Below are 18,076 nucleotides of genomic sequence, written 5' to 3'. Positions count from 1 at the left end.
GTAACTAAACATACACACCAGAAATCCCACTCTCCTATCTCAAGCTCATCAACTGCTATAGCCCTGCCTCAATTACAGCACCCACTGCCAAGTGCTTGTCTGAAATTGGGTGAGTCCTCCGTGTAATGAGGATAATTACTACCTTTTAAGATATTTTAAATGCTTAGGCTCTTCCTATAATTAATTACAGCGAATTCTCTTATCTGGCAGGGCCAGGGAATGGGGTAGTCTGGTTAACGGTTGAATTGAAAGAAAGAAAATAAAAGATGCTCGTGCTCCTGAGATTCAGTCTGAGTCTGTAAAAGATGATTGGGTTTTCCAGATCGCTCTCCCCCATCTAGAGGGCCAGTACATTGCACCATCAGATAATCTAAATAGCAGCAAAAGCATTTTCAGAATCATTGCCAACCCTGGTTTAAGTGATGCCACACATTCTTTCCATCTTCCAATTTATAGCCTTTCCTCATACAAAGGATGTGGGAATAAAGTTGTTGGCAGTCTCCACTTACTGAGCCTGGAGACAACGTGAAGCAGTAAATAGGAATAGCAGCAGAACACCCTGGGAAGTTTAGCAATATCTTTTTCACTTGTTTAGTCATGCAGTCTGGGAAGTTTTCTCTTTGTGTATTTGTCAAGCTGTAAGAGAGAATATTGTTGAGGGTCGGCTGCCATCATGAATGACATAGAAACTCTCCGGACCAGGAAGTTCATGACCAATAGACTACTTCAACAGAAACAAATTGTCATCAATGTCCTTCACCCTGGGAAGGCAACTAAGTAACTAAAACAGAAATTCAGGGAAAACTAGCCAAAATGTACAAGACCACACCAGATGTCATCTTTGTATTTGGATTCAGAACTCATTTTGGTGGTAGACAACTGGCTTTGGCATGATTTATGATTCCTTGGATTACGCAAAGAAAAATGAACCCAAACATAGACTTGCAAGACATGGCCTGTATGAGAAGAAAAAGACATCAAGAAAACAGCGAAAGGAATGCAAGAACAGAGTGAAGAAGGTCAGGGGAACTGCAAAGGCCAATGTTGGTGCTGGCAAAAGGTGAGGTGGAGATTGGTCAAGATTCGTCAGTGACTTTATCTGTGGTGATTGAGCAGATTTTTCGTGAGAGGACTAATAAACTACGAACTTAAAAAAAAAAGAATATTGTTTTCTCTCACTGGTTTAGGTCAAGCATTTCATGTCAAAAATCGATGGAAAGTGATCAAGATTCTCCATTCTTGATAGGAGTGAGTGCGAGAGGTAAAGATTGCTCCTCAGTTAAATTTGAACAATATTATCAAGTTTCCCTGGTACCCTGTTCCAAACATACAATATAGTGTTTGAGCATCATTTCTTTTTAAGTTAAAGTATCTACAAAAGTTTTTTCTTAAAATGTAGTTAGAGAACACTGTGACGCGGAGCTAAGGGTGCAACACTTTGCCTTCCTTAGGTGACTGTGTCACCAAGTGAGGGAAGCCTTTGCTCAAGTTGGTGGTGAAACAAAGACATTCTCAGGTAGTCAAGAACTGAGATAACTGATAGCCCACAGATTTGCTGTGCAAGAAATGCTGAAAGAATATCTTTAGGCTGAAGAGAAATGATGTCATATGGAACCCTGTATCTACTGGAAGGAATGAGGAACAGCAGAAAAGGGAAAATAATTCAGTAAGTATATGAGGCCTAGTTTAAATGCCCCAGTCCTCTTCATTTTCTATAATTTATTTGAAAGATCATTGGGCAGTGATGTCTGCAAGATGGCAGAATAGTAGGTACCAGTCCTCATACCTCCCTTCCCCCTCTCCCTCAACAAAATCACCAATTTAACAACCATCCCCAGATGAAAACAGCTTTATGAGAGCTCTGGAATCCAGGTGTGAAACTACAGCACTCTGGTGGAAGAAAAGATAAATTGGAAAGGGTGAGAAGAACAGTTTCACTTTCGTCACCTCACCCCTTCCTCACCCAACACAGTGCAGAGCTGACATAGATCCTGTTGGCCAGAAAGTCCTTCACATGTAAGGAGAAGAGCTCCTTGTTATCGCACAGTAGAATCCCATGGTTCGAATGTATCACTGTTTGTTTAACAATTTATCTTCAGAAGGACATCAGGGGTCTTTCCAGTTTGGGGCTATTATGAATGAAGCTGTTATGAACATTTGTGTACAGGCATTTGTGTAAACATACGTTTTCTTTTCTGTGAAATAAATCCCCAGGGGTACATTTTAGAGGTCATATGGTAGGTGCATGTTAATTTGATAAGAAAGGGCAAAGCCAGGTCCTAGGTGGCTATCTTATTTTATATTCCTACCAACAATGTCACAATACAGTTTCTCTGCATACATGCAAGTATTTGTCATCTTCACTAGTTTCTTCTGTCAACTGACATGATTACATTATTTTTTCTTTTTCTGTTAATACAATTGATTTTCATATGTTGAACTATCCTCGTATACCTGGAATAAATTCCATTTGGTCACGGTGTATCATTCTTTCTATGCATTGCGGGATTTGGTTCATTGATATTTTGTTGAGAATTTTTGTCTTATGTCATGAAAGATATTGGCCCTTTTTTTTTGAACTGTCTTTGTCTTATTTAAATATCGGGTTCATACTTACCTTGTAAATGAGTTAGAAAATGTGCTCTCCTATTATATGTTTTTCCAAAAATGTGTAAAATTAAAGTTAATTCTTTTTCTAAAGTTTGGAAAAATTATCCAGTACAATTATGATGGCCTAGAGGTTTTTAGAGGTAACATTTTTCTTTTAACTTATCTGTTCTGACAATTTATGCACAAATATTGTCACTGAGGTATTTGCCCCTTTAATTGTAGTATCTGTTGCAAAAAAGGTATTAAAATTGTATTATCTTTCCAAAAATTTTGTCTTCTCTTTCCTATTTAGTGAATGTATTTACTAACTTATTTCCTTTTTTGTTTATTTACTTATTTAGTTTGATTGAGGCATAAGTCACACACCACACAATTCACCCATTTAAAGTGTACAAGCCAATGATGTTAGTATATTCCCAGATATGTGTAACCATCACCACAGTCAATTATAGAACATTTTTATTATCTCAAAAAGAAGCCTCTTTAGCTATCACCCTGTAACCCCCCACTCCCTCTTACAGTCCCAAGCAACCACTAATCTACTTCCTGTTCCTATATAGTTCCCTATTCTGGACTTTGATATGTATGAAATCATATACTATGTGGTCTTTTGTGACTCGCATTTTCACTTAGCATAACAATTTCATGGTTCATCATGGTTCATCAGTGTTGTAGCATTTACCGGTACTTCATTTTTATGGCCAAATACTATTCCATTGTGTGGATATATCACATTTTTATCCATCTGTCTGTTGATGGATATTTAAGTTGTTTCTATCTTTTGATGATAACAAATAAGGCTGCTATAAATATTTCTATACAAAGTTTTGTGTGGGCATATATTTTCATTTCTCTTGGGTATATACCTAGGAGTAAACTAGTTGTGTCAAATGATAACTCTATGTTTAATCCTTTTTGATTTGGCCGAATTGTTTTCTTAAATGGCTGCACATTTTATATTTTCACCAACAATATCCAAGGGTTTCAATTTCTCCACATCTTTTCAACACTTATTATTATCTAACTTTTGACTGTAGCCACCCTACTGGGTATGAAGTAGTATCTCATTGTGGTTTTGATTTGCATTTCCCTGAAGACTCATTATGTTGACAATCTTTTCATGTGCTTGTTGGCCATTTTTATATTTTCCTTGGAGAAATGTTGATTTTTTGGTATATATATTTTTCATTAGTATCATTTGTCACCATGGCCTTAGACTTCCCTTTCATTTACGGCTTCTAAAGTGATTATATTTTTGCATAGATTTTTCCTGAAAAGACACATAACATGTACACAGATTTTGTGAGCTCTTTCATCCCCATTCTTATTTCCTGTGCAGCAATTTCCAGATATAGGAGATTCTCAGGTATAATAAAATCTTATATCCACGAAAGCCAGACTATTGTCTGTATTTTGTCATATTATATTACACACAAACTACAATAAAACATATTCTCTCCTTTTACCATTTCTTGTCAGTGTCCATATTCCTTCAGTGCGGTACAGTGCATAATGCTGGTATTTTACAGCTTTCCTGTTTAGACCTATTAGACCTATTTCCTGTCTATTAAAACAAGAAACGATCATGTTTTTCATTTTAGCTCACGAATGCTAGTTCATTCCTCTTGACTGGATTCATGTTAGGCAAACAAAGTAACAGCTTTTCTTAGGTAGTTGCTCAATCCTGATTTTCTAGAGGTTTCCTCCTTTTCCAGTTCCCATACGCCATTTCGCTTATTTCCATTTTGGACTACCCTCAGTTGGTTTGATCATTTTTCCCCTTTGTTTACATTACATCAGGGATCACAAGCATTCTCCATGCTTCTCCACCAAGTTTCTGCATTCATTCATTCATCTTTAGTTCCCTAATATCTTCTGCTTCTCTGTGGTACTTCCTGGAGCCTGCAAGAAACACGCTTCTACAGCTCTCACTGTTGCATATGAAGCCTATATCCTTATCTGTATGTATGGCTGCTTCGAAAACCCAAAATACTAGAACTTTGGGATTGTGAAAATGACAGCCTTAAATACCATCCACATGGAAATTGTTTCCTTGGCTCGTGGTCAGTATGTGAGCAGCGGCGCCCTTGGAGAGCAAAGAGATCAGTCCAAGTGCTAGTGGCAGGACTCAGTCAGAAGTTCTCACCTTCAGAGGCCATCAATAGGAAAGTCACAACACATGATGGGACAGGGCAAAACAGAGTGCTCAGGGCATATCCGTCAGAGCCTAATTTATGGGAACTGTGAAAATAGCCTGTGCTGTTCTTTCTCTCAGTGGCCTCTGCAATGGCCTGCCCAGAGACAGTTCATGGCTCCCGTTCATCCCATCACAGGGTTAACATCTGTCACTGCCAAGGCAGCATGGATATGCTGTTGGTGTTGTCCTTGTCAGAGGACCCTTAAACTGTGTGTGTGTGTGTGTGTGTGTGTGTGTGTGTGTGTGTGTGTGAACCTCTGCTCCTCTTTGCCCTCATTCCAGGCCTGGAGAGGAACTTGTATTCTTACTTGGCTCAGCTCCTGTACATTTCCCCACATGATTTATACTCCAACATTTTTAACCAGCTGTTTCCTCTGCAGGAACATTTCTTTCGCTGAGTGTTCCCTCTGCCCAGGAGATCTGTAATAGTTCCCTCTGATTGTTCTTGAACCTTTCCTATGTATCACCTTGATCAAAGCTGCCTCTCCTTTGGCAGTTACACCATATATCTTTCCATCCTAAAGGCACAGTGTATTCCCTTGCCTCTTGTTTCCGCCTTTATAACAGTATCAATTTAGTTTAAAGTCCCCATGACCCCTTTAGAACGACAGAGAAAAGCTATATATTATTTATGAAACAGGTGAAAGGAGACAGGGACAAAGAGAGGAAAGTAACATTTAATTGCCAAAAAGAAAAAAAAATGGGAAAGCAAGGAAAGTCTTTTGTGTATTTTTAGAGCTACAAAAGGAAAAATACACCCACTGTATTTGCACACTCATAGTCATGTTTAAACAACAAAAGTACAGGAGTTGTTTACTTCTTCCACCACATGAATCTTCAAATGTGCAGCCTCCACTTTTCTAAATCTCATCTGAAAGAAAAACTAAGTTATTCGTTTGAATGCATTTCTCATTGGCCCAATATTCATATGAAAGAAGTATCATTGTTCTGGTTCTAAACATTTCAACCTTCTCATCTGATCCTGGGATGCAGCAGTAAAATGTGTTAAGTTGCTGCTAGTGCAAGTCTAAGTGTCCAATTCATAACTGGAATCTACAAGGATAACAAGACATGTTTATGGAGTGCTTACCATGTGCCAGGCACACTTCTAAACACATTACTTGCTTTGTTTCATTTAAGTGTCTTTCAGCTTTGTAAGTCTGTATGGTTATGGGTGAGTGAACTGAGTTTGAGTGACTTGTCTAAGTTTTTCGGTAAGACACACGGAGACTCACGATAATCGACGGCAGGAAATCAAACCACAGAGCTATTGCTCTGGATCACACCTGTATGCAACTCTTTAGTCAACTACACTATGCACCAATATTCTTTAGCATGGCATTTTCTATTTAAATTAAGCTTAGCTTACCCAGGACAAACATGTTGGCCAACACTAGGGGCCACCACATATATCAATACAATGCAAATTGGGCACTTAGAAGACGGATGGCAAAAGGGTCTTCACGCGCCCTTCAAATTTCCATGGAATTGTTACCATCATAATACTTCTGAACTTCTGAAGTCTAACAAACAGGTAAAAGGAAATTAAATTTTTGTTAGATGTGAAGAATCAGTGTAGTGGTTCTGCAACTTGAGTCAAACATGCAGATTTCTGGGCCCAACTGCCAGTGTTTGATACCTTCAGGAAAGTTAACAAGGATTCACGGTACCACTGAGAAAGGCAGTCCCCTGAATGCATAATATAAGAAATGCTGTGGCTAGTGGGGGAAGGGACAGAACAAGAGAGCAGTAAGCAGCACGTGTGTTGTCATCTCTGGTATTGTTTCCTCCTTCTTTGTCTACTCCATCATTCTGAAGCTGGAGAATGTCCTCTGCTTCCCGCCCTTGCTCTCCCACGTCCCTGGCTGCTGCCGTATGGGCAGAAAGTAAAACAACAACCTCATCTCCACCAACTTAGCTGCCAGCCAGGCTCCACATTTGTCTGCTCAGGTAGGGGCCACAGTTTATTGTTTCTTGGATGTTTTTGTGTGGGTCCCTGTCACAGGACTAGGCTGTGGTGTTAATCCTCTCTTAGCCAGCATTCTTTTAAATTATTCTCCCCCCACTACTTTGATGCCATGAGTTAAATTCCAGTGTACATGATACCCTGGTCAGTGGCTGACTGTGGCTGAGATTGCGGTTTCCTGCCACCCTCCTCCCTATCTATTACAGAAGACCTTCCTGATCAAGAGAGTTCCTGTTGATTCTCTTGTTACTGTGCTTTGCCTGATATATCAAGTTCACTATCCGTTTCAGACACCAGCTCTCCCTCTGGTCACTGCTTTGACCTGGGTTCTCTAGAATGTGGTCAGTCTCTGGAGCTAGTATCTCTACCACCCAATGTGCCTGGAAGAAACTTAAATAAAACAGAGAAGTAAAATGTGATTTTATTTTAGATTTTAATTTGTCTTAACTTTTTCCCCTATGGACAGATGCAAGATCCAAGGAAATATTAAAGGATTTGGGGAAAAACTTTAAAGACAATGCTTTTCAGAAAATGTCTTCTGACTTTAGAGAGAAAGATGGCTTTTAGAACAAAAGGATTGTTTTGTTACTCACCTATGAAAATTAAAACTGCATATTCCAAAGAGGACACAAAAAGACATAATTTCTGTTCTCCATAAGCTGGTAAGACTGACTGAGGATATAATACTAAACTTGCTTGAAAATAAGAGGTGACAAATGACAAGTACAGATGCTACGCATCACAGGATTTCAAAGGCATTGGTAGAAAAAAAACAGTGTTAAATCCCCAAAGAGTTTAGAAAGCAGATAAAAACTGAGTTGAGTTCTAAAGGATGAAAAATAATTTGGAAAAAAATCCCAAGATATCCTATTTCATTGTCATCTATTGAATAGATAAGATAGTAGGAGAAAAAATGATCAGAGGTATCTACCTGCAAAGTTCAAAAACTGTTGAGCTTCTTACATGCCAGTATAAATATAAAAATAATAAACTTGATTTTCCTGGCAAAGGGCGATAAGAAGGCTTTTTCAGTAAATTCTTCAAATTTGACCCCTTTGAAGGTTTCAGTAGCAATAAGAATAAATTTTATGCTATAATAATGTTGTAAAGATTTTGTAGGGTATCCGATGGACTTGTCTTGTTAGGGAGACCACCTCCGGGAAGATGTAGATGCCTGATCACTGCACTGTACACCTGAAGCTGATGCTGAACAATAATGAATGTCAACTACAAGTTTATATATATAACTATGTATATAGTTACAAGAAGCGGAGTACAGCATTAGGAATAGAGACAGTGGAAATGTAATGGCTGTGTACGATGTCAGAGGGGTAGTGGAGGGGGGAGGGGGATTGACACTGTGTGAGGGATATAAATGATGAATGTCTAACTATTACACTGTTTTGTGCACCTGAAACTAATAAAAAAGAAAAAGAAAAAAATTTTATGCTATAAACCTTCCTTAGAGAAGTCATCTTTAGATTTTACAGAGCTGTCTGCTTCTATATGATCCAGTTTTTGTTTTCTTAGATCCAGCTTAAAAGAATGATGGTGATGCCACCATCAGGAATATGAAACATAAAGTTTTCTGTTTTCTATCAGATAACTGAACATCTACATGGTTGTAGGAATTGTAAATGCTGGTTGGAAAGATGTTAAAGCAACCTGCTGTACTTCAGTGCACAACTAGAAATCCTCCTTTCAGTCTTCAGATTTTCAGACCTGCCAGGAGCTAATTAATGGCTTTGGCAGTGGGGAGATATGGCAACACAATTCACTGTTTCTGAATCTCTGGCTGCAAGGTATTTAATTGAAACAATAGAAGAATTAAAGGGCAGCCTTAGCAAGAGTATCAGTAGATAGAGTGTGCTTCCCAAATGGTTCTTATTCAATTTCAAAATGAATTGGCTGAAGATTGATGTTGTGATGATTTTTTTTTTTTAATTAAGAGAGCCTTACATTGCAAATACCAGCCAGGGAAGCCACCACTCTATAATTCTGCACTGCAAAAACTAACATAGTGTTTTTAGTCAGTAGCAACACAAGAATGGGGGAGAGGGATTTATGTCATCAAGGTAAGAACAGCCAGGCTTCTGCTAATCTTATGCAACTAAAGCAAATGAGAATACCAACCCACCTGCAAACAATTAGCTTTAAAATTGTGGAATACATTCAGAATCTATTAATAGGCACTAGAGAAGAATTTTTCCTTACCTCTTCCTAACTTTAGTATTTGCTAGCAATCTTTGGCCTTTCTTGACTTACACTGCATCGCTCCAATTTCTGCCCCTTATCTTCACTTAACCAACTTTCCTCTTTGTGTGTGTGTCTCTGTATGTTCTCTCCTATTTTAAGGACACCAGTCACTGGATTTAGGATCCATCCTAATCCAGTATGACCTCATCTTAATTTGACTAATTACATCTGCAAAGATCCTATTTCCAAATAAACTATTATTCTGAGGTTCTAGGTAGACATAAATTCAGGGGTTCGCTCTTCAACTCAATACAATGCTGTTTAGTATCCTATGTGAAATTTACTGTTATATGTCATTTTCTTTATGGCTGTGGTTGTTTTTTTTTTTTTTTTTAACTTATAGCTAACTTTTTCAAACGAGGCAACTGGAGATGTGATGGAATAGATCCTTTTGTCTGTGACTCTAATCCACTTAGAATACATATAAGGTTTTCTTTTATCAGAGAGCATCCTAAACCAGTTCATAGAGTTTAAGATCATTTTGTAAATTATGAAATATTTCAAGCATCTAGAAAAGTGTGGGATGCAGTAAAACAGACACCTACGTAACTATCTCCACAACTAAACAGACATTATCTCTTTTTCTTGTTTTGCTTAGTTTTAAAGAAGAAAAGGTGAAGATACCACTAAGCCTTGCCTTCATCCCTTTTAGCCTCCCTCACTCCCTAAAGGGAACTACTGTCCTGAAGCTAGAATAAATCACTCCTGTGCACTTCTGTGTCTCTCTTTAATGAAAACTGTATCTATACAAAATTTAGTGTTATAAAAATTCATATCAATTGTGTCCTACCATCCCTATTCGTCTGCACAATCTGTTTCTGATTCTTGTTTGTTGTTCACAGTAGAGAATCTAGTTGAGCACAATATCTGTATAAGAATTTTTACCACACCACTGTGTGTAAGAGTGGAAAAGATTTAAACAACCTAATCATCCTATGGTGGGGTTAATATAAATAAAGAATGTTTTATCAACTAAATTGAATACTACCTAGCAGCTAAAATAATCAGATAAGGTAAACCGAATTTAGGGTTTAGGTAAAAAACTTAAACCAGAAGAGTGATGCATGTAAAAATGATTTCTTAAAATTCTCTACTCTTTATTTTTTTTATTTTTTATTTTTTATGAAGTGATACAAAAAGTGTAAGATTTTATAAGTTCTTTAAATACTGAAGTCTTATCAAATTTTGTAAGTGATATTTGAAAGTATCTGGAACTTCTAGTTCTAATTCATAATAAGCTATAAACGATAGACTCAATCATCACTTTTTCTCTTTCAAATAATTGACCCCATTATATAGCAGACATTAGTGGAAAAGCAACACCATGTAGGGAAATGTGCGTGAACATTATAGCCAAAAAATCATGTAAGGATCGCCATTCACGAGTTTATGATCTTGGGATAGAAATTTAAGCTTTCTATTTTTCAGTTCTGTTACCGTTCAATTATCACTTCCTTAATAATATAAAATACTGATAACTTTATTCAAAAAACCCTTTTCATGCTATCACTATTTTCTCTATCTGAATATATGCAAATCCTTTAATTCATGTGTTGAATCATCTATGAAAGTCATCTGAAAAATGCAGTATTTTGACATTGCAATAAGTCAACATGTTAAGAAAACCACATCCGGTCTTGTCATTGACTCTACCAAACACAGTAAAGATAAAAGAAGAACTTTTCTTTGTAATTTCCAAGACTGGTTTCCATATGCTATAGCTGTGAATATTAATCACATCAGTGATGCTTTTTACAAGGTTGGTCTCTCTCAGCATCTTGATTGACATATCAACTCAGTTTTGCAAAGGCATTAGATAACTCATTGTGTTCATTTCCAAATTGGCAGCTCTAAATAGTACAGTATCTAAACTGCCATGCATAGCAACAGTACATTATTTTCACTGTTACCTTCATACTCCTAAGCTAGAGTGGTATGAGAGGAATGCAGGTCCACGATACATCAAACAATTTTGCTCAGTATTTCAATAGAGCAGAGATCTGCTAAGATAACTAGAAATACGTTGATGAATAAATATTCAGTAAAACCGCCCATGGAAAAGCAAGTACCTTTGTGAGTTGGAGAATAAGTCATGCGCCCTCTAGCTCAGGGAATGAGGCACCACAGCCAGGTCAGCCTCACTGTGCGCTAATGCTCTTCTTGATGGAGCTCATCACAAAAAAAGTCCGTGGTTATTTGTATAATTACTTGATTAAGGATTTTCTCGCCTAGACATTCAGCGGGTGAGGTCAAGGACCATACTCAGGATTTCCAAGATGTCAAAAAGGGAAACAAGGGGATTATGTTTACTAAAATAATTCAAACTAACGGTGTCCATGAATATGCATAATGGAGCAAATAATTTTTTTGTTTTGGTATTTGCAAAGATTTTGCCACTGAACAATGAGAAATTATGCAAAATGAGTGAGGACATCTGAAAGAGTCACTGACAACCATAATCTTGTCCAGAATGGCTAACTCATGGTACACATGCTGTCACTTCCCAGTGCTGCGACTTTGGCAGACCTTACTCAGTGATGGGGCCATTCTGCCTGGCTGAGCCCACAGTGGCCTCAGGAACATTCTCATCACAGTGCAGTGGCCTCTTCCAGCCAATCAGGTTGGGCACACAAGGAAGAACCCACTTGCCATTCCTGAACTGAATCAACCACTCTGCGCTTAAAGAATAGCAAGGCCTCGGGAGCAAAACCTCTTCACCCCTAAAATCTCTGAGCCAGCTCTTGCATCTCTCCCAGTTAGCATATTTCCCTTTGCTTTTTTTCATTTCTATTTCTATGTTTATTCAACAGACTTTGTTATTTAGAGGCAATCTCAAATATCAGTGAGAAAAATGTCAGTGCATAATAATGGAAAAATATAACAAATTTCCTGAAGGCGTATAATTAGTTGTTGGTAAGTCAAGACTCTAGTCAAACACTAAGTAGCTGTACTTGTGATTTTGAATAAATGAACTGTGTAAGCAAGTATGAAAGGGAAATTTGGGGTTAGTTTTATTTTTTAATGCTTCTAAATGGGAGAAATACATTTGAGAATCTTCACTATTTTTTATTGATGCCAATAAAATTACTAAAAATATAGACCTAAGTATAGGCTACCATTAGCAGCTTTTAGAGAGAGCTGGACAATCCAAATTATTTTTTGTCAAACTGTTGTTAATTTGAAAGCAATAAAAATAAGAGGTAATTAGCGTTAAATACTGACTTTTGCTTCCTGATTGATTTGGATCAGACTTATTAGAGAGAAAATTGTATTTTTATATCAGGTACTTAATTTATACATTGATTCAACAAAGAGTTGCACATTTGTAGTATTTCAGCATACATTAAAATACTTATATGTGTTTATAGTGATATATCTTCGCTTTCATAACACTTATAGTCCTGACTATGGTGGCTGTGAAATTCTTGGTCATATCTGCCCTACTTATTTTCCCGTGAAAAAAATAGGATCTATTTGCATATAGTTTCTAGACATATATATATATGGAAGTTGTACAAAGAGAGCTGTCTAAATCTCTGATCTGTGTAGCATTTGGGGTAATGGGGAGCAAAAGCCACCCTTCCAGGCAGAGGAAGAAAGCAAGGGCGGGGGCCCTGAGGCAAGAGGGAGTTTGGCATCTTTTGAAATGAACAGTTTTGTCCACTTGCCATAGCAGTGGACACAGGAAAGGTAATGTGGTCAGAGAGCTAAGGAACGTTGTACAGGCCAATGCTTAGAATTTGGTTTTTAATTTGAGAGACACAGTTGAGTTTTACATGATGAAATGACACAACCTGACTGATCTTAAAAATGATCTTATCCCTTTTAACTTTGAATTACCGTTATTTTGGTAAATAACTTCTTTGCAAACTAGCCAGTAAGCATCTCAAGGTCAGGAAGAGATTTGTTTTTTGTTTTCTCTTCCCTTTTCTCTTCTGTCTACTTTCTGGAATTCCTTTTCATCATGTATTAGACCTTCTGAATTGTCCTCTAATCTTTAAAATAAGTGTTCTGTGATGAAATAACCAGAACTGACCTTGGTCTTATCTGTCTCTTTCCTAATCTCATTTCTCAAGGACAGGAACTCTCTCTCTCTCTCTCTCTCCCTCTCACCCTCCTCCCTCATTCAGTCTCGCTGTGTGTGTTTGACAATTTTTGCGTAGTACCTAACACTGTATGTTTAATAAGTCTTTGGATGCGATTGTCAAAGCTTGTTCAAAAATGTATATGTTTATAGTTAATTCTCAGCTCCAATGGAGAGAGCTTTAGCACAATAAAACTGGGCTCTTTTGACATCAAATAGAAGAACTGGAAAGGCAAGTCTAAAAAACTCGCTTGATAGGAAGTGGTTATCTTGAACCAGTGGAAAGACAATATTGTTGCTGGAATGGTAATCTCTGTGACTGGCAAACAAGAAAAAACAATAGAGTAACTATGAAAGAGTAAACCAAAGCAAATGGCAGGAACAGGTTTTTAATTAAATTCTGACTCTTCCACTTACTTCTATTAGTTAATTTTACATGTCAACTTGACTGGGCACCCATGTCAATTTTACTTGGCTAAACATTATTTCTGGGTGTATCTGTGGTAGTTTCTGGATGAGATTGAAATTTAAAGTGGCGAACTGAGTAAAGCAGATTTTTCTCCCCAATGTAGGTGGGACTCACCCAAACCATTGAAGGCCTGAACAGACTAAAAGTCTGAGTTAAAAACATAATCTTTCTCTCTGCCAAACTGTCTTTGAGCTGAGACACTGATTTTCTCCTGCCTTTGGACTCAGACTAGGACTGCATCTTATACCATTGGTACTTCTCAGCCTCCATAATTGCATCAGTCTCTTATTTTACACACACACTCAACCACACACACACACACACACACACACACACACACACACACACACATCCTATTTGTACTATTTCTCTGGAGATCCCTAATACACTACTCATAACAGAATTATGATCAGGGGTAAACATCAAACATATGAAAAAATGAAGAATGAATGGATTACTGAGTAAATAATTGAATATGAGAACAGAAGTATTAATTTGGATAGAATTAAAAACACATACTGGACCAATTCTGTCCACCTCTAAAAATCTGCATGGAAAAGAATAGATCCTCACATTTATATGCATTTATGATTTCTTCTTGGAGATATAATTGGTCCCTGAAATTGTTCTTCTCCAGAAGTTTGTTTATTTTCTATGCCTTGTGTTAATTTTCCTGTTATACTTAAGTAATCTCTTGATGATTAGCATGCATTTAAATAGCCAGGATAATTTGTTAAATTACATCTTTACAGAGAGGTTAAATTGTTGTAATTATGTATTTGTAGCATACCATTATAAAAAAATATGATTATGTGAAATGAATAACAATAGATAGGAGAGTGGCAATTCAATAAGGTATAATAAACTTAGAATAGTAAGTACTATTGATTTGAACTCAAATATTCTCAAAAATAAAATCTGTAGAGTAATAACTTTTCATTTAGCTTTCTGAATATACCATATTTTATCTACCTAAATGTTTTCAAATGGGTAAAAATGCAATTTAAATATGTTTTTTTAAATGAATTTCCTTTAAATGATGAAATCAGTATGTTCAAATGTGCTCATTGCATTTTCAAATGTAAGGGATAGCCTCATGCAGATATTTTTGCAAATTTTGATTTTCACTGTTCAGTAGTATTATGATAGATTACTCACACATGTATTTCTGTTACCATGTGGCAATAATAATTTGTGTATTTAGGCATGTAAACTATACTTGAGTGCATTTTCCAAACGTGGCTTCACCCATATGCTCTTCTGCATGTGGCCTGGCCACTCCAATCAAGAGGTAGAATCTACTCCTCTTTCCCCTTGAACCTGGGCAGGTCTGTGACTGTTGGACAAAACAGTGTGAAGGAAGTGATTCTGTGCATCAGAAAAGGGCACTGATCTTTCCCAGCCAGGCACCTTCTGCCTCCTGCTTTCAAGAATACTCAACTTTGGAATCTCTTCTCTTACTTTGAGTTATCTCCTCCACAGCACTTATGATTGAATATTTAATCAATTATATGTTTATTTAATTCATTGCTCCTCCAAAAGAATGTAACCTGCTTTTCCCTACCAAACCCTTGGTACATGGCAGGTAGTCAATAAATATTTGTTGTATCAATAAAATAATGTCTGGAAGGGAAAAATCCCACCTGAGATTTCATGAGATCTGTCTGCCTCGTCTGAGGACCAGAATCACCGCAGGTTTCAGGCCCAGGTTGAGTCACTTGTTTCCTGCACTGTGACCCTCTGATAATAGAGGAGACAAAGGCTCTCAAAGAACAAGCAACTTTGCAAAGATGGAGTCAGTTGGAAGTCAACTTCTTTCCCTTCTGCATGCAATAGAGAGGGGGAGCTGAGCCCCAGAAATAAGGATTTATCTTTGTCTTCAGCCTCTTATGCATGACATCCTGATAGATATAAGCAATTGTAACATCAATTACAGGTAGGAATTGGTCAGTTTCTACAAAAACGTAAACTTAGCTCCATTGCTAACTTAACAATAAGTTCACCACCATTAAAGTAATGAGTTCTACTTTGTGACAAGGGACACCACATAAAAATATTTTATACAAGTGACCGAAAAGCCAACTTGCATTTTGGCCATGATGGAGTAACTGTGATCAGACTTACCATTCCACAGTAAACAATACCAAACTCTACTAACTATATGAAGCAACCATAGTCAGCATCGGACAGCAGGCAGCCCAGGACTGTGAAGTGTGAGAGAACGGAACACCCTCAGTGTTATATGTGCCTCAGCTTTCTGCCTGGGAGTGCTCTGTAGATGCCAGGGTAGGAAAATGGAAATTGGGGAGAAAAATGGTCCCATGGAGCTCATGGGGACTTGAGTTTAAGGGTGCACAGGAGGCTGTCAGGCAGGTGGTAGATCTGGGGAGGAGAGGGAGTTGTATCTTTTTATGACCTAGCCTGAGAATCACTAATGTCATTTCTACATAGTCAGAGGCCTACTCAGACCCTTAGGGAAGGGACCTACCACTTGGTGGGAGAAATGCTAATGGCACATTGTAGGAAGAGCTGGTGAGATAGGAGCTTGTGGTAGCTTTAGGAAAAAAAAACTTTGCCATAATATGAGGAAATACTTTACATGGAAATGGATTGAGCATTTTGTCCTGGTTCCCAAGAAAATTTTATGTAAAAATCAAAAAACACTTAATAAACATTTGCTGCATTTAGGACATTAATTTCACCCTTAGAGTTCATAGAGGTCATTGAGAAAGGCAGAAAGTGATAGAAAAATGTGGAACTTTTCTTCCATGGCCCAGGGTACCCCTTGTGAATGGGGCCAACATTATGCACTCAACATGTGGGAGAGGCCACCGGTCTTCATCTAAGTTGACAAATGCTGGCCTTGCTCTCTTTGAACTCCAGCAGCTACATAAATTAGACCCTTATGTTTTAAGACGAAACTGTGAAGAGCCAGTATTGTTCCTAACACAGCACCACCTCAGCTGGCATTTCCTTATTTTATAATCATTCATTATTATTACACTCATTTCTTTGTCATGAAGTTGGCTTTACTTTATTCAATAGGACTGGTGTTTTGGGGTTTGTTTTTTTTTTTGTATTCTTTTTCTTTGAACATAAATACTATCTGAAAGGCAAGATTCTTTACTTGTGTTGGGTAGTAATTTGTTCTCTTTGATCGTTATACTTAACCTTCAATGACAATTCTCTTTAATAATTATGCTTAATCTTCAGAGAGTTGTATTTTTCATATCCTTGGAGAAAAAGAGATGTGAAAGTGCCAGTATTAATTAAGTCACAAAGAGTTTTGTTAATTCACTTGTGCACGTCTTCCAATATAATTTACATTTTCCTAGATATACAGACCAGAAAATATAGATATTGCAATACCATAAAGCTGTTAGCTGAATATTTAAATGATAGTATTATAATATACAAAGAGGACAAGAGCAGAGGACATAATATATGGATTTCAGCTTGGCACCTTGTAGCTATGGGATTCTGGACAGGTCACACCATCTCTCTGAGCGGTTAACCACTTATACGCAACATACATGTATCAGATCAGATCATTCTAACTAATGTCTGCATTTCTAATGACAAGCTGTAAATGCCCTTAATTCTTTAGTAATATCATCAGTCAGTGTGAATTTTACGTGACTGCAAACGCTTTTTAAAAAAACATACACATAAGGCTTTTCTTTTCAGTTTACAAATAGATTTCTTCAATTTACATGATTTTCCATAAAATATATAACTTTTGTTCTGATTGGCACAAATTTGATTAACTTATATTTTTTCAGGAATGTATTAATATACAAAAGTGGTGGTCTGTGAGCCAAATCCAGCTGGCTTCCTGTTTTTGTCAATAAAGTTTACTGGCATACAGCCATACCCATTAACGTACAACACTGTCTCGGCTGCTTTGTACTACAAAGGCAGAGATCAGTGGCTGAGACAAAAAACTGAGTGCTATGAAGCCTAGAATATTTACTTCTGGCCCTTAAAAAAAAAAAAGAGAAATTTGCAGTTCCCTGATTTAGGACAAAGAAACTTAAACACAAAAATGAAAGTCAAAATCTTCAGAAATTCTTATCCTTAGTTTGACATGCCTCTGGTTGAATCTAGGTACCTCAAAGGCTTCCCAAATCCTTAAGCAGTTTCAAAATAAAAAAGTATTACAGAATTGTACACCTGTAACTCTACGGAACTTTACCAACAATTGTCACCCCAATAAACTTTTAAAAACTGGTACTTTAAATTTACATTAATATACACTTTAAAAGTATGTCCTAGGAACGGAATGAGTATGGAGCCCTGGGATGCAGATAAGTTGTCCATAAACACTTTAAAATGGCACTTTCTGGTGACTTACTGGCTTTATCCAGACATTTTGTCTTTATCACATTATTTTTCTTATGCCCCCGCTAATCTATGCGTTATTCTTTCATAAGGGGTAACAATAGCCAGGGCTCAATGCCAAAAATACCACCAGTGCCTAAAGTGAATCACAGT

The 18,076-nt window shown here is 37.2% G+C and overlaps 1 pseudogene; it reads left to right on the top strand.

Moving 5' to 3' along the window:
* Positions 1–673: 673 nt before the first annotated feature.
* LOC117034003 (40S ribosomal protein S24-like) lies at positions 674–1,064 on the top strand (annotated as a pseudogene).
* The last annotated feature ends 17,012 nt before the right edge of the window (positions 1,065–18,076 follow it).

The sequence above is a fragment of the Rhinolophus ferrumequinum genome, chromosome 14, assembly GCF_004115265.2.
Source record: "Rhinolophus ferrumequinum isolate MPI-CBG mRhiFer1 chromosome 14, mRhiFer1_v1.p, whole genome shotgun sequence".
NCBI classification, from domain to species: Eukaryota; Metazoa; Chordata; class Mammalia; order Chiroptera; family Rhinolophidae; genus Rhinolophus; species Rhinolophus ferrumequinum.
The sequence above is the reverse complement of the archived record's forward strand: the minus strand, read 5'-3'. Positions and strand labels throughout refer to the sequence as shown.